Source organism: Rousettus aegyptiacus, unplaced genomic scaffold (genome assembly GCF_014176215.1).
Source record: "Rousettus aegyptiacus isolate mRouAeg1 unplaced genomic scaffold, mRouAeg1.p scaffold_m13_p_11, whole genome shotgun sequence".
NCBI lineage: Eukaryota > Metazoa > Chordata > Mammalia > Chiroptera > Pteropodidae > Rousettus > Rousettus aegyptiacus.
In genome coordinates, this window is record NW_023416286.1 from 11,825,076 (window position 1) to 11,848,122 (window position 23,047).

The 23,047-nt window shown below is 37.5% G+C and overlaps 1 long non-coding RNA gene and 1 pseudogene across 1 annotated transcript; one reads left to right on the forward strand and one right to left on the reverse strand.

The window, feature by feature from the left end:
• Nucleotides 1–5,263: 5,263 nt before the first annotated feature.
• Nucleotides 5,264–22,879, reverse strand: LOC118609343. Its single transcript, XR_004953313.1, has 2 exons — nucleotides 22,528–22,879; nucleotides 5,264–6,750 (listed from the first exon to the last, which is right to left on the reverse strand). It is a non-coding gene; the product is annotated as an uncharacterized LOC118609343 (long non-coding RNA).
• On the forward strand, nucleotides 21,508–21,623 carry LOC118609719 (annotated as a pseudogene).
• Nucleotides 22,880–23,047: the final 168 nt, after the last annotated feature.

Below are 23,047 nucleotides of genomic sequence, written 5' to 3' on the forward strand. Positions count from 1 at the left end.
TGGATAGATGATTGGATAAAGATGCATATATACAATGCAATATTACTCAGGGAATAGGGAGGGGAAATTAGAGGGGATTCAGGCAGAGTCAAGGAGGTAAAAAATTACAAAAAGAAGATAAGTGGTCGATGTCACTGTGAGTAGGTCATCTGTGTTTGCTAAGAGGCAGTTATTGAAATTAGACTTCTTCCCTCCCACACACACTGAGAGACAAGGGACTGTATCCTTATATTACATTTTGAGAGAATGGCTTACAGGTCCTTAAGAAAGACACTCTGGGATATAAATGAGTGAATGAATGAATGAATGAATGAATGAATGAAACAGAAGAAAGATTTACAATTGTTTGCTTTTCAAAAAATCGATGTTCTAAGAAAAGGGAGGTTAGGGACCTCTCAAGTGTTGACTGAAGCAAAGGGCAAATCCTTTTGGCAGCCTGAACTCAGGTGGGAACTCACGGGGGCTGAGTCGTTCTAAGGATATGACCTTAGGCTGAAAGAAACCATGCTAGAGTTTGGTCAAGTCTCTTATTGAAGGAATTTGGATATTCTCAGGTGTCAGAGCCATATTCCTAAAGTAGAAATATATCTGTTACTCTCGCCTTCCAAACCTTTCGTTTATTCCCCAGTTCTTCTGGAAAACTACCACACTATTTAGCACGACTTAAAGGCTTTTTGTGATCTGGCTTATGCCTCAGGTAGCAGAACTCCCACTGAAGTAAACATTCACTGTTTTGGACCTCTTGACATCCACCCTCCCATTAGCAATCAAGTCTGTTTCCTGTGCGGCCTCTGGATTTTGAGTTGTCTCTGCCGGGTGATCGAGGGAAGCTCTGCATTCCTCCAGGCAGCAGCAGCCTGGGTCAGTCTGGCTTCGTCTTCTAGGGAGGTGTGACACAAAGGCTAGGCTCATGTTAGGACTCACTCATCTCTAGGCGATGCTCTGACAGGGGCTGGGGGCCAACTGTCGTGACTGCATCTCCGTGTTGCCTGTCTCTGAATCTGGCACTCCTACCCTTTCAATGCTTTTATGAAACGTTGGCATTCTTCCCATAAACGGTTTTCTGTTTACCTCGGAGTGGGCTTCTGCTATCTCCAGAAAAGCCACCTTTCTCCTGGCCAACTTTTACTATTCTTTGCAGCCTCAGTGTAGGTGTCGGAATTGTCATCCTGCCTTGTACAAGAGGCAGAGTTTCATCTGCCTGTACTTCATTATTTTCTTCCCCACTTCCAAGGTTTCATATGGCTAAAGAGAGGACTTGTTTTACTCACATGTAATTATTCATTCTTATAACCCTGCGTGTCCTTATTTTCAATAGTTTTGTTTTATGCTGAATTTTGTGATTATATTCACGTCAGTTATATGCATAAGTCCCTGTACTTCATTAATTTTTATTTTTCTATTCTTTAGTTCTACATTTTGAATCCCCTCAGTCGACAGGGTATATTCACAAATTTATTTTCCATGTCTTTGTCTTTGCACAAGAACACACTTTGGCTGAGAATGAATTCTTAATTACATTTCTCCCCCTCAAAATTTTTACAAATTTTCCATTATATTTAGGTACTCAGTATTGCAAAGGAGTCTAAGGAAAACAACTTAATTTTGTCCCTTTTAAAGAAAGCTGCTTTTCTTCCTCCCTAATTGGATATGTGCAAGATTTTTTAAATGTACTTGAATTTTTTCATTTTTTTTTAAAGGCGTGTTTTGTATGGGTAGTTAGAATTAATTTTGAACTTGCTTGGTCTATAATGAAGTATTTTCCCAAATATATATTTTTTAGCATATTAAAGTTTATACTATTATATGTCCTGTGTTAGTCAGGGTAACCACGAAGGAAAACTAAAAGGGATATTATTTATTTTAGCAGTTGACTGTGGTAGACAGCCTTCGAAATGGCCCACCCAATGATATCTGCCTCTTTGCCTTTATGCCCAGGTGTAGAACCCTCCCACAAAGTCTTAGTTTGTGTGACCAATAGAATATAGTGGAATAATGGGTGCTTTTTAAGTTGAGATATAATTCATAGACTAGTAGTTACCAGAGGTTATGGGGGAAGGGAGAAGGGAGGTAGATGGGGTAAAAAGGGGTCAAATATGTGATGACAGAAAGAAATCTAACTATGGGAGGTGGAACACATAGTGTTAATATATGCCTTACTGTTAAAATGCACAGCTGAAACTTATCAGATTTTGTTAACCAATGTTACCATAAAATAAATAAATAAATTTAAAATAAATAAATTGAGATTAACACATAACATTGTATTAGCTTTACAAATCAATTTGAGACAATAATATACACAAACGTGAGTTGCGGTGGAAAAGCAAATTAGTCTGTGGGCAGCTGAAGATGGCCCTGAATAGCATATACACAGGTAGGTGTGTGATTGCAGGCCGGGCTGATATAGGAATTACATCATCAGGAGAGAGCCTTTAAAGTCCCAATGAAGTCATGCCTAGGAAGAGGTAGAGTTTAGCAGCATATTTTTCTGCTTCTACTATGGTTTTCACTCAAGTCAGCAAAGATATTTAAGTTCTTTGTGAGTCACAGAGCAATAGCAAAGAAGAGTCTAGCTTTCAGCTGTTAATGTCAGGCTCAAACAAGAGATGGTACCAGATCTGACCACCCCAATTATAGGCTACACTCAGAGCAAAGAGGACAATTTGGAAGAAATAATCTTAAATTCATGTGGCTTGTCAACAGTCTTGAGTCACTCCCAAGTATGCAAATTCAAGTTGCTCCCAAATTTGTTAATTCAAACCAAGGTTAGATTTTACACCAAAATTATGGGATCAATCACAAAAGGATGGTAGATTTTACTAATAAAACAATAAGAAAAAATGGGCATCCTTATTGAAAAATAAGCCATATTTTTAAATTACACTAGAGAAATAGTTGAAAGAAATTATTGATGTTCCAAGGGAAATTTTTTAAAAAATTGATAGTTTTAAAATACTGTCTCTAGGGAACATAATTGCTCAAAATGTCATGGGAAAACTGGAGTGATTTGAAAAACATGTCGGTATTAATATCAAAAATAAGCAGAAGAGAAAATAAAGCAAAGGAAGAGACAAGTTAAGCTAAAAGGAGATTATTTTCTTAGGAGTAAGATTGAAACCTTATGGAACATATTAAAGAGAAATTAAACTAAAAATGAGATCTTAAAGTCCTTTAGACATAAAAGGGAAAGGAAAATGCAATAAGAACTAACTGGTATTAAAGAGGATGTTAAATTTAGGGAATCTGTTTTGTTATTGCTAGATAAAAAAGTGTGAGTCAAAAAATTTTATCTCTAAACACCCCTTATAGACTGAATATGTTCCCCTAAAAGGTGTACATGAAGCCCCTAACCTCCAATGTGACAGTATTTAGAAAGATCTGTGAAGAAGCAACTAAGGTTAAATGAGCTTATAAGGGAAGTTCTCTAATTCATTAAGAGTGGGGTGTTTATAAAAAAAAAAAAAAAAAAAAAAAGGAAGAGGCACCAGCGTTTTGGGCATAGAGAAAAGGCTATGTGAGGACACAGTGAGAAGACACGCCAGAGTGCTCTCTCTTTCTTTCTCTCTCCATGCGTGCACAAAGAATAGATCATATGAGCACACAGGGAGATGGAAGCTACCTACAGGCCAAGAAAAAAGTCCTCACATCAAAATCTAGCTTAGCAGCACTTTGATCTTGCACTTCCCAGCCTCCAAAACTATGAAAACTAAATTTCTATCATATATTCCAGCTAATCTGTGATATTTTGTTATAGTAACACTGACAGACAACTACAAAATCTGAGAGGAAAAAAGTACACTGAAATAACACTTCTGAGAGGGCTAGGGTCCAGGAAATTATTAAAAGGTAGATTCTTAAAATTGCTGATGGAGAGTTATATTAAAGGCAGTTGATTTTCTTGCCTCCCATCCTATACCCCTCTAATCCACTCATTTCTAAGAAGCAAATCTGATTGTGTTAGTCCCTTACTCAAAACTCCACACATATAAAAAAGCCCGAACCCCTTAGCTTGGAAGACAAGCCTTTCCCATACCTGGTTTCTATGTACCTCCCTGAATTGTTTCTTGATAAACCTCATCTCTGCATCTTGAATTTATCAAATTGTTTGCAGGCCTCTGAGCATTATAAACTTTATCCCCTGTTCCTTCTATCTGACATGTGCTTTTATCTTAATCCACATGGATCTAAATTGCAAGGCTCAAGTGTCACTTCTTCTAGGAAGCTCTTAAGTCATTCAGGAAGAATCACTCATACATTCATAATACATATAACATTTTATTTTTCTTAAATATTTGCCAACTCTTATTAAACTCTAAGCCAGTGTTTCTCAAAAGATGTGATATAGGCCCCTAGGAGCATTTTTGGTGGTCACAAGATTAGGGGTTGGAGGAGCAGAGTGCTATAAACATTTAGTGAGGTGTGCCAGAAATGCTAAACACCTCACAATATGCAGATGAAGGACCATTCCTCACAGCATGTCCAACTTTCTAATGTTCTAGTGGACTTTCATATAAGTGAAAAACTTATTTGTAATTATCTGAGTTGAGATTCAAACGCTGGTTTATATATAACCAAAAGTATGATTGCATGATGTTAATATATATTGAATTCAAAGAAATAAAACTACCTCATAAACTTCAAACAGAATATACTTTTGTCAGAATTTTACCATATTGTGTCTGCTCCAGAAAGTCAGGCCACCAAGAGTAGCACTGAGGGTGGTATCTGAATCATCAAAACAGAACAACTCTATCAGTCTTCATTTGTAGCTATAGAATCATGGTGACTCTAAGTAAATATATAAATTTCTTTTCTTAGCTCTTATTTTAAAATATCAAACATAAATTTTAAATGTGTACAAATATTCAGTTAATTATTTGAAATTGAGTTTTAAAGCTTTTTGTACAAATGAACTAATGTATGAACTCTGACAACACCCTTCTTTTTCTAATTAAGCAAAGGACCCCATCAAGATTAAATGAATATTTTACAATGAAACATGTTGATCAATTAGAAAAGATAGATATATATTTTTGATGCTTAAAAGAATTCTGAAAACTGTAACATTGTCACTGGAAAGTTTGACATGTTCTATGCAGAAAGAGATAGGGCTCATTGTTACAGAACGACATTCAAGAAAATTAATCTCATCAGCTATGTAAGACACTACTATAAAGATGACAGAAAGAAATCATATTAATTTTCTCTATTCCATTGCAACATTGCTTTAAATAGGTTACAAAAATTGAAACCAATTGCATAATGTGAATAGATCTTTATTACAAGTAGATGAAAATATCCTCTATAACAAAGAAGCTTTAACACTTGCACATGTTAAGGTTGCAAGGACAGAAAAAGTTGTTGAGAAAATGCTATTTTCAAAACCACTGACAATGAATACAAAAGATAGAGGATTAGTAACATTAGTTCAGTTTAGAGCCAATCTTAAAAAGAAATCTCAAATGTTTTTAAAAAGTCATTTCATTATCATCAGCAATACATAATTACTAAGTGTCACACAGAAAAAGAACACAGATCAATGAGTGTTTAAAAGTAATCCTTTAAACAATAGATAACCAAGAATCTATTGAATGTCAATAGAGTTTGAATGTCTTGTCCAAGTAAGATAGTTCTCCAAGGAATTTTTTTAAAGCTTTGGCTCACATTAAAGACTTTGTAGAATTTTTAATGTGATCAATGAAAAAATAAATATCAAATTTGAAATATCACAAAACAATGAAGTATATCTTTCAAGCCATATGGGGAAAGTCCTCTTTATACAATTATTATAATTATTTAAATTTACATTTGGTATATTAATATATGTATGCTTTTAAATATACAGAAAAGTGAAGAGTAGGATAATAAATACCCATATCCTCACTATCTAGATTCAACTTATAAGTAGTTTGCCATATTGCTTCCTGTATGTATGTATTGTATGGCTAAAACATTTCGAAGTAAAATGTAGATATGTGACTTCACTTCTAAATTCTCAGTCATATATCTCCTAAATATAAGGATATGCTCTTACACAATCACATCATTATTATATCTAAAAAATCCAAAATTATCTAATGTCATTTAATACTCCATTTTGAAATGTCTTCAATTGTCTCCCAAATATCCTTTGTGATTGTGCTTTGTTCTTTTTGATTGATCAAGGTTCACACTTTGCATTTGTTTTACATCTCTTCAGTCTTTGTTACCAGCGCAAGGATACTTGCCCCCCTCGGATACCGATCAAGACAGCTGGTGAAGTTTTGCCGAGAGCAAGCTTTATTAAGGTGACAGTGTGATGCACCAAGGGAACACACTCTGGAGAAGAATGGGTGTGGCTCCCAGAGGTTTAGAGGCAAAGCAGTTTTATGGGCTTTTGGAGTTAAGGGCCACCCCTTCCTCTTTCCTTTTTCTCTCCCCAAACTATGTTGAGGCAGGTCCTTCCCTGTGCCTGCGCAGTGTACTTCAGGCATCACATGTCTCATTCACATCTTAAATCTCCATCTGGGTTGTGTTTTTTACTACGCCAACGGGGAAAAAGTTAACTGCAGGACAGCTCTTTTAACTAATGGACAGGTGTCACTTTAGGGACTTTCCCTGGGCCTGCTCATCTCTTCTGAGATTATGGTCCTGTTTGCTCATTTTCTCTTATTGGCGGAGGGATGTAGCTGACGGCGATTTCCCCGACTGCAGGTTCCCGCTGCATGACTACAGACAACATCTTTTGATGTAGAAAATTTCTTGACCCTTTAAAAAAAAAAAAAAGTTTTCAATGACATTGACTTTTTTTCCTCCAAGCCACTTGTCTTTTCTGCATGTTTCTGATGTGTCCTGGTGTGGTTTAATTTTTTCTCCCTCTCTACCCTAGAAACAGAAAATTTGTTCTATAGGCTTAATTAGGTTCGGGTTGAAAAATTTGGGCAGAATATATTATGTACGATGCTTACACTTCATGTTCGCTCATGCAAGAGGGAGAAGAGGTCCGAGTCTCCACTACTACTAATCCTATCACGTGGGTATGTGGGGGCAAAGCGGTCAGATCTAGCCTTCATATAGATACATTTATAGAATAAATGTGATCCTTTTTAAACTAGAAAAGGGATCAGTCTCATTATACTGAAAGGAATTATGGGTTTTCAACAAATCGAATATGTAAAATAACCTTGATCCCTGGGTATTTTTATTTTCTGCTTTGTAGCTTAATCAATCTAACATGAAGAGAGATAAAAAGATACTGATAGAAATATATTGCTCTCATTTGGATGTTGTAATGATTGGACTTAAATATCAGTGAACTTTTACTATACCATATTAGGTGGTTTTAAACAAATGTGGAATATTTTAGCCAATATTTTCAAGAAAAATTAATTGATCTTCAAAAGCATTTTGAGGACAAAGTATGATTTAACCAGTCTAATTAAAAAGGTTTGGGATCCAGCTAAAACTTTCACATCCACTTGTTTGAAAAGAATTTATGGCAGCATTTCTTACTCTATATAGTGGAGAGGGTTTCAGCCAGTGGGCTTGCTGCAAAGTGATGAAAACCAATTGCGAACATGTGACAGGACATTTTAAATTAACTTTAATAGGCTTAATACAAAATACTTAAATTATATATATGAGACAGAGACAGAGACACACACAGAAAGAGAGAGAGTCATTATCTCGATGAATGGCAATGAAGGATAGTTTGTTGGGTCTAATAGGTTATGATGGTTAATTTTATGTATCAACTTGACTGGACTAACAGATGCCAGGACAGCTGGAAAAACATTATTTCTGAGTATGTCTGTAAGAGAGGAAAGGAAGCATCTGAAAAATGCAAAGGAAAGGGCTTACAGAAATGACCCGTTCAGCCAGTTAAAGTCTGTTCTTGACTGCCCTCCTGACACCCAAGACTCTCCAGCTAACATGTTTTCCCACAGCTACCTCCCCCACCTCAAGGAATTTCCAGCTCACATCTGTTAATTCATGCCTTGCCAACCAATGAATGTCCTTCCTTATCTCTGTAGCTATGTAGGAATAACACGACTGTATAAAACTGTCTGTGATGTTACAATTGGGACTCAGTCTTTGGATAGGAATCCGCTGAGCAGGTGCCGGCATCACTGAGTGCTACTTCCTGCTTATAACCGTGGTGTCCCGTCTCTCTGTTCGCAAATACTATGACAGTGCTGCTGATAATGCCAAGGTTGTGGGTTCTACAAGACAAACAACTTGCAAGACTCATGGTCTGGAAATTCCTCTCCTCTTGCAGCTCCCCACCCAAAGCACTCCCTCCTGAGTCATAAGGCACTCATGAAACCTCAGACAAAGGAATCCCATGCCCCTTGCATGGACACTGCAGAGGTATATAAATCTAACCAAAGAGAGCTCATGCTTTGGTGCTGTTAACCCCACACACTCTGCCAGGAATAAATTTTCCTTCCTCTAACAAAGTTGTCTGAGCGTCCAATTTCCTCCATTGAGTGTTACTTCCTGCAACATCTGTGAGGCTGTTTCTAAAGAGATTAGCATTTGAATCAAAAGAAGATCTGCCTCACCAATGTGGATGGGCATCATCCATCCTTTGAGGGCCTGAACAGAACAAAAAAGTAGAGGAAGGATGATTTGCTTTCTCTGGTGAGCTGGGACACCCATCTTTTGCTGTTCTAGGACATGGTGCCCCCAGTTCTCCAGTCTTGTACTTGGACTAAATCACACCGCCAGCTTTCCTGGGTGCCCAGCTTGCAGCTCATGGGGCTTCTCAGCCTCCAGAACTGCGTGAGCCAATTTCTATAACAAACACCTTCCCTATTTATTTATTTATTTACTTACTTACTTACTTACTTACTTACTTACTTACTTATCCTGTCATTTCTGTTTCTCTGGAGAATCCTGACTAATACACAGGATCAAGGAGCCCTACTGTAAGCTACTTAAAGGACAATGTCTTATTTATCTTGGTATTTCCAGGTCCGACAGTGCTGTGTAAATAATAGAAGCTCATTAAATGTTTGTTGAAAGAATGAATGATTAATATGCTAAGTGAAAAAAAGGCAGCCACAAAAGGTCACATATTGTATGATAACATGTAATAAAATAGCCAGAATATGAAATCACTAAAAACAGAAAGTGAATTAGTGGTTGCTTAGGGCTAGAGTAGAAAAGAGGGGGTAGAAAATATGGGGAATGAGTGCTAATAGGTACAAGGTTTGAGTTGATAAAAATTATCTAAAATTATATTATTGTGATGGTTTCACACTGTAAATACTAAAAAGAAGTTAAATTGTACACTTAAAATGAGTGGACTTTAAGGTATGTAAATTTTATGCCAACAAAGCCTTTTTAAAAAAGGTTCTTGGCTGAATAAATCTTAAAACCTGTAGTCCCTGTCTTTGACAAATCATCTAGAACTTTATCAAAAGTTTGGCCAATTATGATCTCACACTTCTATTTGAAATACTAGGTATTCTCAGAATATCGGATATACAAATACATTCAGTATTCAAAATAGAAATTACTATTTTATTTTATTTAACCATTCATAACAAACTTTAATCAATGCACTAACTCAGCAATATGGTGTAAATTCAAGAGATGAGAAATATGTACTCTTTTCCTCCTATATCTATAACTTACATTAAGCTCAATTAAACAAGATTATACTGAAGAAGCAAGGAATAACTTGTCTAAGGTGGGTGCCTTGTTGGTAGAGCTCCATGTTACAGCAACTGGATAAAAAATAAACCTGATCAGTTACAAAGATTAGATGCTGGCCCTTGATCTCACCTGTGGAGGAGCTGGTGCTTCCCTAGATGAGCTGAGAAATTTTTGAGGTGGTCAATGAAAAAAATAAATGCCAAATTTTAAATATTGCAAAACAATGAGGTATATCTTTCAAGCAAAATGTGAAAAATCCTTCCTTGTATTCAATGAATAATTACTTTAATTTATATTTGGTATATTAATATGTACATTTTAAATATACAGAAAAATTAAAGAACTAAGACAATGAACACCCATATCCCCACTACCTAGATTCAACAATTATAAGTAATTTGCCACAACTGCTTCCTATATGTATGTATATTTTGGCAGAGAAGGGCTGGAGCCAAGGTTCTGCTGAGCCACACTACTGTTATGTCTTTGTTCCTTATGTGGGGGGAGGTGCTTTCCTGTGCTTGCAATTAAAAGTCCAATAGTCCTGTCAGCACCAAGCTGATAGAGAAGGTGAAAGGCCCAGTTGGAAGAATGCACAAAGGCTTGAAGGGGTGGAGTGTGGGTCCCAGGCCTGGTTGGTCCCAGGTCTGGTTGTGATCCAGACTTGCAGCTAGGAATAGGACCCCAGATTTAGAATGTTGTATTAGTGGAGTTGGATGCCTGCGCCTAAAATATGTAAACATAATTCAGCTTATTGTAACATGCATGTGTGGCAGAATGCTACTATTGTACTCTAATGTATGTGTAGAACCCATGCAGTCCCCTGGGGAGCAGAAGGGGAGCACAATAATAAGAAGAGGAGAAGCAGAAGCATGCTCCCCACAATAGAACTGCACTCCCCTCAATAGAAGCATTCTCCCCGCAACAAAGTTTGTGCCTGCCATTTCATTCTCATGTCAGCCCCTCATGCATTTTCAAATGGGCATCTCAACACCTAAACCTTCCCTTCTCGATCAGCTTGATGATGACAAGTCCAAAAGCCTCAGCTGGATCCCTCTCCCAGGTGACATCTGGCTCTGCCAAAGCCTGTGAGCTGCCTTAGAAGGCAGGGCATTTACACACCTACCACTGTCCCCTCTGCTTAGCTTAACACTGTTCCAGAGGCTTGGTATCTTTCCAGGTTGGTCCTTTGCCCTATTGGCATACCATAAGTATATCCTTATGCATTCCAAATAAAGATATTACTAGAATAGAAAAACTTTAAAACATTATTTTATTTTTCATATTTAGTTACCTTATTAAAGAAAGAAAAATACAAAACAGCTTTTTATCGTATCAGGAAAATATACATGTATGAATATGTATATTGTGTTAAAAACCACCATGGAGTTCTTGCCCAGCTATAAACTACTTGATGATCCCTGGGTTTTTTCCCACTTTTGGAAATTTTAAGGACTTCTATTATTGATTCTTAGTTTAAAAACCTAGCACCTTGATTTAGTTCTTCTGCTGAATTTCAGTAGCACTTAAAGTTATAACCTTAGCTAAAAAATATTTTTGTTATTCTTCCAGTATATTCTTTTTCCTCTTGTCTATTCTCTGTATATATGAGATAATAGTTTCTTAAAAGTAGTAGTGAATATCCATAATATAGATGTGAAAACCCATGTGTTTTTCACCCTTATTTGTAAAAGTCCTTCCAACAACAAACCTCCTTGATTTTTAGCTTTATTTGAATGACTTCTTGATTGATTTAACATGTTTTTAAGAAAGTCCTATTCCTTGGGTTTAGAGAGCCTTCAATGGGACAAAAGTTGAAGTTACCCCACACAAGGGGAGTCAAATAGTCCTATGGAATAATTAGACTTTCACTGACCCTAATCAGCATGAACTCTTACCCAAAAGTCAACCAGGCTCAGACTAGCAAACCTAAAATAACCTCATTTAGAGGCAGGTCAAACGTTTTTGTTTGGTAGAGAGCTACTCTTTCACCAACTAAGTAATTGTTCACCAAAGTTCTAGAAATGAATTAAGTATATGCCAATCTATAAGGTATAGAGGTTTTGTTCTAGAAAAAAATGGGCTACTGTCATCTGTTTGTTGCATTCTGAGCACTTTAAAGGACAAAGTCAGCCAGTAAGATGGGCTGAGGCACATGTAAGGAGTCACTGGGCATCAAAGAGCCTCTCAAAGTCTGTCAGGACTCTTGGCATGATTCTGGCCATGTGACTGACCGCATGCAAACCTTAGAGCCATTCTCATGCAAAACACAGTGAGACTCAGGGTGCCAAAATACTCTTAAAGAAGAAGAACAAAGGTTGTAGGGGATGGCTAGCAATCATTGGTTTGCTCCATAAGCCACAGAAGTAATGATGGTGACTGTTGCTTTGCCCAAAGTATTTAAAAAAGACTAGCATAAAAAGAGGAAAGGGTAATTATGCAAAACAAGCAGCATCTTGACTGTATTCTGAGATGACCCAGATCACCAACAATGGTGAACAAATATTTAACTATAGTTCCTCGAATTTAGTCATTTACCAGCCATCCATCATCCCCAAATATTTTTGTGCTGCTTAGCTGTTGGCCTCTGTCATCTTTGTCTTTACTCCCCCACCAGGAAGCTATGACATTTGCCTGGCTTAGAAACTGACTCTACACAAATTTTCAAAAGAATACAAGTTTGGTTTCCAATACTTGACTTTTCACAGCAAATCATAATTTTGCAGATGGACTCTTTGGTCCACAGGATAAAGGGGTTTCCCATACCTCACAAGAACATGTGAGCTGTAGTTGACTGCAGGCAAGTCCCTGGATGCCACGGAGTCAGTGTCCATTAATTTGTCTTAGGTGTTGTAGGACCATTTCCTTTCAGATGCTGGATGAATTCCAGGAGACTCTCTTTATGCATTTCTTTCAATGGCTTGATTCTTCACTGCTCTGATTTCCAGAGTAATGATTATGGCATGTTGCATTCTTTCCAAGTCATCATTTGTTTGTTCCCAGCTACCTGACATAATTCTTTAATTAATTTTTAATCTCTTTTGTCTATACAAGATCATTCTCTAGTGCTCAGATCTCCAGGAAGCATTCACAATATTGTATTTCAAGCTTTCCTTTGGTCATGTCTACCTCCATGTGGAGTATATTATTTTCAGTTGGGAGGTACCTATTGCCAATTTTAATTTGTTCTATCTGTGTCTCCAATCCACCTCAATACTCAGCTTTCCTCTCAGAAACCTCATATTCATTGCCCTCTACATATATATCATAGCGGATGTTCCTAAAAGGTAGTGTTAAAAGAGATGAAGGTCCTCTTCCTGAAGTCCATCATTATGTAACTAATGAAGAAATCTGTCTCCTTGTGGTGTGGTTTCCAGGCTCAGCAGCTAAGAATTCTCTGGTAGCAAGGAGGAGCCTACAATACTTTTATTACATTTTAATTCCATCCAAATTCAGTATTTTCCCAAATTATTACCTCCCTCCTTTAGTGCATATCACAAAGTGCTGTCTGCACAGATCCGATGACCATGGTGACAGTGACATTGACTAAAGGGTTTGGAAATGTGGTGGTGGTGGTGAATGGTACACAAACTGGAATGATGGGAGTGTAGCTTGGAAATCAGGGTACCTTAACATTAGAGCCCTCTTACATGAAAAATGTCAGGCACAAGTGAGAAAATAACAGTACATCATGAAAAATATGTATATATGGACACTCTAAGTAGAACAAGCTATGACTTCCAAAAGTACAGCAATAATTATTTCTCTTCCCATTGTCTCACAGTTCCCAGTGAGTCCCAGGGCTGAGAACAACAGATAAGTGTCCACACTAAAGTGCCAGGTACCAGGACACCAGTATGGTTCCAGACTGGTTCTGTAACCTGAAACCCAACCCCAACCATCAGCCCCCATCTTCATCTAAGAGATGTTGAGGGTGACAAAATTACAAAAGATGGAGAAGATTTCTTTGAAGAGAATTGTGCATTTCCCTTCCTTCATATTTCCAGATAAATGTGTTAACTTAGAAAGAACATTTCAGGGAAATTGCACTAGAGTTCAGGGGATAACAGTGACTGTTACCTGAATCTTCCTTAGAAAAAGTCTAAAGGCAAGATACTGGCTGAAGCTCTCTTGCTTACAGGGTGAAAAGGCAGGAGCAACAAGAGCCAGCTCCTCTTCTATCCCTTATAGGCTTGAAAAAAACTTTGTTCAAAAGGACTGTGAGCTGCATTATCATGATCCACAAGAATATATTAAGTGAAGGATATAACCAAAGTCAGGGGAACAGAATTCATTGAAGATCCACCAGAAAGAAAGTCATCTTAGGGCATCTGTACATGAAGGATCTAGTAGCAGATTACAATAACATCTGCTCTGTAAGGTTTTGTTCTTCTACTTTAGCTCCCTTCATCCCTGTGCCTGACTTTGGAGTGGTTAAAAATAACAATAACAAGTAGAGGAGAAAGCGGGAGGCAAAAAAATGAACAAACTGAGCATGCCCCCTGCCCATCATTCCCTAGTCACCTTTCAAACTTGTGTCAAGCCTGAGTTAGGGAGGAGAGAAACTTTAAAGTAGATGAAAAAGAATGAAGTTTTGGTATACTTTCCTAGAACTTTCTAAAGTCTGAAAATGAGACTACTATTAAACTACGAAAGTGAATAGAAAAACTATGGGATTCTTCCCAAAATATTATGCAGGGATGAGAAAGAAAAAGTAGATACAACAGGTTTGAAGACAGTGTTAGGAAAAAATATGTTATTTTCTAAACCTTACCATACCAATTCACTCCTTTTAACAAATTGCTTACCCTGCTCTTATTCCTAATTGAGCACTTACTAAGCACCAGCATATTATCTCATTGAATACTAACAGTGTATCTGTGAGATAGGCCAGTTCTCTCAGTCTCCTGCTAATTTAGAAACAGTAATCTTTTGGAGCTTATTAAAAAGAAACTTTAAAAAGATTTTTATAAAGAAAAAGAGAAAAGGTAAAGATGAGCTCCAATGACAGTGAGTCAGCCTGACTATGTTTTCAATATGCTTATGTAATTAATAATTCTTCACGTAGAGTAATTCCAAACCATAGTCCTCCTACACTTAGGAGGACTCAATAAAATATTTCCTCTGTAAGAGGCAGTGGAAGCACAAGCTTCCAGTTCACTCTCATCTGTATAAAGCACTTAAAACCAGATGTGGATTTATGCACAAACAATGACATGTAAGCTCTAGGGCCTTTCTTTTTCACAGGTCTGTCTAAGGCTGGAAGGGGGCCAGCAATATGTCCACATGGGCACATGCTTTTGTGAAATTTGCAAAAGAAGGCAACTTAACCTAAATCGACTAAGATCCCCGTATTTTTCCACTTAAACTTCCCTTTCTCCCATATTTCCTCTCATGTTGGGTAGTGTTGAAGAGTCCCTGGGCATTTGGGGATCCAGTTAGGGGGAAGACAAGTTGTGATACAGTTAGTTTGGGTTTAGTGGGATATATGTATATGGTTCACAATAAAGAGATTGCTAACCGACTCTCTCTCTTACTCCACCTGTTTTCAGCAATGGTTCTCAGGAATGTCCCTACTGCCTACTATGCTGGCTAATTGGGCATTATGACAAGAAAGCATAGGACCAGAGGTCAGATCACAGTGTGATTGTGCCCTATGGTTCCTAACATGAGGTAGTGGAGGAGAAAAGGGGTCTGAAATGTATGGAGCCAGAAACCAACCTATGGGAAACTAACTATTCTAGGCATCAAATGTGTAAAATTACAAGTACAAGATTTGGTTCTCATCCATACCTCGTCAAATAGAAGTCCTCTCCTGTTAGGAATATGGCATATACAACTATAAATGTATCATATTTATCTTTTTTATGGAAATTATGCAAAATATACCAGAATGCTTGTGTTTTTAGGCACAAACATAACAATACTTCAACAGTAAGGTATATCTGCAGGTGAAGTGCATATTTTATATATCATATGATGTGCATCTTTCCCTGGTTCCCTACTGTATATATGTCATTTGAAATCCCTTCAGATTCCCTCGATGAAGCTGTCATGCTAAGACTGGTTCTAAAATATAGCTTAAGGCCACTGATTTGCTCAGACTGAGGTGGTTGAAAACAAACATTACTTCATGCTACCAGAATTATTCTCTACTCTCTAATTAGAAGCCTTTTTTTTTTTTTGCCTAAAAATTATTTACTAGAGTAGACCTTTGATTAAATAAGCTACTCATACTTTTATAGATCTCCTATCTCTGGAAAAATTAATGTTGCTATAAATTGATAGAGTATAATACATCATTTCAGCTAATCTTAAAACAAAACATCCTAATTACAAAAACAATTTAAATAATTTAAACTAAGTCATGAAGCCTCCAGGAACTTTCTATGTCCTTCTTGTGAGGCAGGCAGTTGGCCTAGGATTTGGGACGTTCCCCTTCTCCTCTAGGATATTGCTCCTGAGTCTTTCCCTTGTCCTTTGTTCAGCTTTGGCTAATCATATTATCATCTGCATTGCAAGTACCATATCTACAGGTCCTGCCCTCTGAGGAAAACAAAGCCTGTAATCCAGACGACTCTGTGTGACTCAGTTCTCTGAGTTTGCTCACATTTCCCTCTAGAGTGCGTACTTTTGCATTAATAAAATTTGCACTTGCTTGCTGTTTGTCTTGGCCTTGGACTCTTTCTCACAGCACAAGACAAGAGCTTGGTCACAAGAGCTCAGGATCATGGTTCTTTTTTGCATTTCTGACCCATATTGCCTTCCAGCATCGCCTGTCTCCTCTCAAAGGAGGAGAAGGTAACCTGTTTCTCGGCAGAACCCAGACTATTACTACCATAGCAAACAGATCCAGGTGTCAGCTCTGTGCTCACATGAGTCAAATCCTGCTTCTCATTGTTCTTCCAGTCGCACTACTTGTCTGGGACCGAACTTATCTGAGTTACTGAAAAATATTTTTTAAGTCCCCCTGCTTATGTTCAAATGAAGATTTACCTTGGTAATGAGAGTAACTGATAACATCACAACTGTTATTAGTATGTGTCATGTGGTGATGAAAGAACTCTCCTTGTTGTAAAGGAACCAGAGGTGGTCACTCTTGTGGGTATGTTCCTGTTATTCTGTATTTTATTAACATATGAGCAATAAATTCTGTGACATTTGTGTTAGCCTATATTCAGGATGATTTAGTGTATGAAAGACTAAAAACATAGGCACTCAAGCTCTGACTAGAGTCAAAACATTAGGCACTAATATCTGGGAATATTTTGTCCTCTGATACGACCACTGATAACATAAATATAAAGGTGTTAAGTCGCAACATCTCTTTGAAATCCTCTTTCAAAAAATATTTTCTCTTGGCTCTTCTAAACTAATCCAAACAGTATATATAAAAATCTTAGCACAGTCTGTTTTGCTATAGTCATGTATTACCTATGAACTGATGAGTACAAGAAATAGGCATATGGGCTCATAAATAAACTGTTAATTTTTATTTTCTTAATATGCCTTTTACTTTTCTAGAGGTAAAGAATAAATTATTTGAAAATAAACTTTGACTAAATAAAATATTAATATAGAATATGTATAATATAAATTATCATAAACAAATTTATTATATCAGAACCAGGGTACTCATTGGGAAGAAAAATAATACTAATGTGGAATGGGGGAGGCAAGGGAGACATCCAAGGGGTCTCAAACTGGAGTTATAAATAATCAGTATGAACTCATGATTAGATAGATAAAAGATGATATAGAAAGATAGACGATAGATATATGATAGATAAGTGGATAGATGATAGATAATTGGTAGATATAGATATGCAGATATAGATAAATATAGATATATTTTTCCCTTTTGTCCCTATCTAAGTGACTAGCAGGAGTGAGCATGTCTAACACCCAGATTTCGGTTTCTAGATATATTTCCCCACTAAAAGGAACCAAAAAGTCTTAAAGAAGTGAGAAAAGGGTGATTCCAGGACTGAGATTGGGAAGGTATGAGTGTGGAATACCTTCTTGTGCCAGAAAGAAAGTACTCAAAAGGACACAGAAATCAGCTTGAAGGATGACTACCAGCTATATCTAGAATAATTTGAGCAGCAACATCAATACTGTAAGTAATGGATTGTAATCCATTAAATACAATAGAAATCCATGAGTCCATACTGATAATAAATAAATATTATACACACACATACATTCATTTATTCAGGCAAGAATCATCAGTAATCAATCGATATTACATATTTGTAATATATAGTGTAGTTAGGTACTCTATTTTCTTCTGAAATAATAAAAGAAAATCCAAGGCCTAATTTATTTCTATACAAGCTTTCTTAGAGATAAATGAGGGTTATAACTGATTTTAATTAAGAGCACTCTACTGTACTTTATCACAATAATAAAGTTCTGTTTTGCTGAGAATTGGTAGTCTGCGAACAATAAGTTTCATAATTTGAAAGAAAAGCTAGGATGATTTAAAAAGAAAATTAAAAAGGTTCCTTTTCTCAATGCTGACACACGGCATATTGTACTTCTCAGAGAAGCATAATACTATTGTCTGAAAGTGAGAAATAAATTAAATATAAGATAGAGAAGGGGAAATATTCTACAGAGTTTGAAGTCGAGGAAAAAGGTGTGGACCTCTGGTTCTGGTCTTAAAATAATTGTATTTGAATTATAATCACACAAAAAAATTAAACATACACAATTTTCTTTAGCAAAGGCAGAAGCCAAGTCAGAGTTAAATTACACTAACATTGAGAAAGGAGAATTAAAGCAGTACTATAGGAGTCCATTGGTCCCCATGGCCTACATCCACTTTTACGGGAATGGTAGGTCATAGCTCCATGAATCATGTTCCATATGAAGGGATTCCACCTGCAAACACAGACTGGCTCAGAAATGGGCACCTTACCCTAAAGATGATACAGACTGTCCATAGGCCATCTTGGGAATCTGAATTGGGAACCTTGGAGAAATGCAACCTGTGAGCAGTGAGAATTGAAACCAAAAGATCCTAAGGAATTGCAGAACTCGAAACTCATTAATGACCACTATATCATTCAAAGTCCAAGCAGGAAACAGAAGACACACATGGTTCAATGGAAGAGATTTTAATCAAGGCCTATTTGCAGAAGTGCAGGCAAGGTTAAGAGAATAAACAAGGGATGATAAGGCCACACAGAGTAGTAGCAAAAGCCATCACTACTCTTGCCTTGAAGGGACAGGAGGCAGAAATAGTTACTGGAGCTCAGCAAGGCTAGAAATGCAGATGGTCCCACAGCAGGAGCTGTAGCCTTGGAAAGATGAGAAGTGGAGTGAGAGATAAGGAAGAAACACCCTAACTTCTCACTTTCCTGTTGTCCTCTGGTGACTCACTCATTAGCCAAACAAGATGGGAAGCCAGCCATTATGGGAGTCCTGATATCGGTCAGCCCCCACAGCACAGAAAAGAGCAGAGGAAAGTGCGTGCATCTGGAGACCAAACAGACCAATCAGAAAGGCATATGCAGATCAAAGTCATGAAGGATGTGAAGAACACTGGTAGAAAGGGGAAAACTGTCCAGAGAGAAGCAAATGACTTGAGAGAGAGGTGGAGAAAGTAGTAGGCCCTACTTCTGCCTTGATTCTGATGCCTTTTCTGGTTCGAGTTCCATCCACTCACTTCACTGCAATATCCAAACCCACCCCGCAGAGCTTCAGTCCCTTTAATTGGCCTCTCTTCCTTGCAACCATAAAAGCTCATGCAAACCAAACATGATCCAAAGAAAACATGCACTTCATCTCACTGTTTCCCATTTAAAGGGACTTTTTTGATAACAAATAAGCATCATTTTCAAAAGACAGATGAAGGAATGTGTATGTTTATAGGGAAGTAATAAAGAGATACGCAGAGGAGATGAGAAAGCCCACCCAAAATTTGCATAATGTCTTTTCTTAGTAGTAAGTCTTCAAAGAAGATTCAAATGAATGGAATCAACATGAAATAATAACAACGGTAATAATGCTAAAAATTTGCTTCGACTATAATTTGAGTTTCTATCATTTAAAAAATACCATATATTCAAAATCTTACTGGTTGGTGACAAACACACTATGTTATAAATCCCTGAGCTAGAGTATCTGTCTGTATATATAAATAGACTAGATTACATTTTAACTATAACAGATAATTAATTGATTCTCAACCCTGATTATATATTAGAATTATCTGGACATCTTTTTAAAAATATGCATGCCTAGCCCCACACCAAACTAATTGAATTGAAATCCCAAGGGGTGAGCACAGTAAAAGGTCATTACAGTATATTATATTCTAAACTTAAGAAAGAGCTTATAGATTATTTAGACCAACTTGATCATTCTATAATTGATAAACTAAGGCCCAGAGAGTCCTGGTCCCCGCCTGGTCAGTCACACTGACACTAAGGGACAAAGCCAGGCCTAGAACCCAAAAGTCCTATGTCCATCCAGGCTCCTTTCATCCTGATTCACTTATTTGTTAATTCAGGAAATAGTCTGTGGACCCATTACATGTTAAGCACTAGATAATAACACCTGTTGCCATTATAGAGATTGTTGGAAAGAATTCAAATGTCTATCAACTGGTGAATAAACAATACAGTGAAATACTATTCAGCAATAAAAAAAGAACAAACTACTGATACAATCAACAAAGTGGATGAATCTCAAAAACATAATGCCAAGTAGAAGAAACCAGGTGCCAAAGACAATATATCGTGTGAAAAGGCAAATCTGCAATGACAGAAAGTCAGTTAGTGGCTCCTTGGGGCTAGGAAAAAAAGCAAGGATTGACAGAGAATAGACAGGAAGGTCTTTTGCAGGGTGATGGAAATGTTCTAAAACTGCATTGCGGTGATAGTTGTACAACTCTATAAATTTACTAAAAATCAGTACATCGTATACTTTCTATGCATACATTTTATGGTATGTAAATTGTAGCTCAATAAAACTTTTTAAAAAACTCTACTGTCATTTATTAAACACCATAACAAGAATTTGTGCTAGGATTTAAACAGTACCGTCTTTAGTGGTATGCCAGTAAATTTTTAAAAAACAGAATGTTCAGTATACGATTTATAAATAATGATAAAATACACATGACTCTATTGTAAATTCCATACGCCCATACTTCAGTGTGACTTGCTATCTATTGGAAAATCAATCATTGGTTTTTATAATTATTTCACCAATAGTGTCACAAACTCAAACTGTAAATAAATCCTTGATTTCTATCCAATTCAGCAAAGAATTTGCTTATAATATTGAAAAAGAGTATAGTTCCAACATGAATGTTGGCTGATATTTTTGTTTACATGAAGACAAAAATAAACGATGAAGATTTATGCCAGAACTTCACTTGTTCTTCTGTGATGTAAGCAACGTCTTTGTTGAAATCGTGATAGATTTTAAATATTGAAAGAATATTTCTTCAATTTGGGGGCCTAGTGACAATGCGGCAGCCACAGACATGAAACATTTTAAGTTTAATCTTCATTAACAACTTTACTATTACTTTCTTAAATCTGGAAACAATCACCAATAAGTAAAGCCCTGCTTTGTAGCATTTGACAATTTCTGTGGTGTAAACACAAACACCAAGGTGACATCACTGAATGCAGAGTTGGAAGAGATGTGCAGTATCACACCACTGAATGATATTTCCAAATACAGATACAATAGACATAATCTTATAAGAATAGCTAATAGTGAAATAATAAAACAATTAGAAAGTTATAAGTTTTGGATATGGTTCCATAGTGTAGCAGTTAGCACATCTGCTTTACACACAGAAGGTCCTGCGTTCATGCTCCAGTGGAGTCATGGTCCATGGTCTATGGCTATGCCCCCCTGAACAAGCCAGATGTCTGATCTCAGAAGTTAAGCAGGGTTGGGTCTGGTTAGTACTTGGGTGGGAGACCACCTAGGAAGACCAGGTGCTGTAGGCATTAATAATAAAGAGTTATGTTTTGTTTTTAAACCTGTTTTTACTATAACTAAATTGTAAGTTTATGTAATTTAACTTTTAATAATAGCAATGTTTAACTTCTAGCTCATGAAATTCGTAAAATTTTAACAACTGGCTCTCATCACCCAACTCTAGCACACTAGTGTCTGCCTGTTTTGCCAATGATAGAACTAAAGTTCAGAGAGGCTGTCACTAACTAGCCCATCTCGCAGGACAGGGCCAACCACGCCATCTGCCTAATTCGAAATCTCCCTTCCACTGTGCCTCTCCTTAAAATGTAGCTAAATAGGAGGTGAACACAGGATGCAATATATATGCCTTACTGTTAAATTGTACACCTGAAATGCTAGATTTCATTAACCGATATCAACATTTAAAAAAAATTAATTAAAAAAATAAAATGTAGCTAAGGATACACCCACACATCAACACCCAAACACTGTAATATGGAAGTATCGTTTGTTGGAGTCATTGCTTTCCTTTCCAAGAGATGAAATGGGAAACCTGACTAGGAGAAGAGGAAGGAATAAATGGGAGAATGTCTCCTTGACAGTTGTGCTGGGGACATGCCAGGACTTGTTCCCTCCCAGGCTTTAGCAACTCAAGATTTACCAACCAGCAATTACACAACTGGTAAAAATGATAGGTCATTCATTGTTTTTTAAACTTTTGTCAATGTTCCTCTTCACACATTTTCACTATATTTAATGAATGTTATTTAAGACTTACTTAGAGGTCATAGTATTAAAAATCAAATAAATAAATTTCCAAGAGAGAATACATTTATTAAGAGTAAATCATTTAGCTCTCAACACAAATACAACTTGGCCCGAGTCCAGCCCACTTCCTCTCCACTATACCATTTTCAAACAGGCAGTGCCTACCTTCTTTGACTGCTATCTAGCGGTGCCAGGTTGTGACACTACCACATGCCAGCTTCACGTCTCCTATTTTAAGCGGTTTGCGGCAAAATATTATAATCAGCGTCCAAAGGCCACAAGTCATAAGCTCGCTTAGGAGCGATCTTAATTTACACTGTGGAGTTCCAGTACAAAAGTGCTTTGAAACAGTTTAGACGTGGCAGATGCCGAGGGCACAAAGCCACCCAGGACGGCGACCCAGGGAGGACCACCTTCAACCGTAACTCCTCACTGCCCGGCCCGCACTTGCGCACTCAGTGCCGTGGGTAGGAGCCCGGCCCCGCCCCTCGGAGGCGCCCGGCTCCCTGACGAGAATCCAGCGAACGGACGCTCCCGGGCGAGCTGTGGCGGCCGCACTTGCGCACTCAGTGCCGCGGGTGGGCGCCTGGCCCCGCCCCTCGGAAGCGCCGGCGAGCAGACGCTCACGGGGTTCCTGCGGCAGCCGCGCAGGCGCACTGAGTGCCGTGGGTGAGCGCTCGGCCCC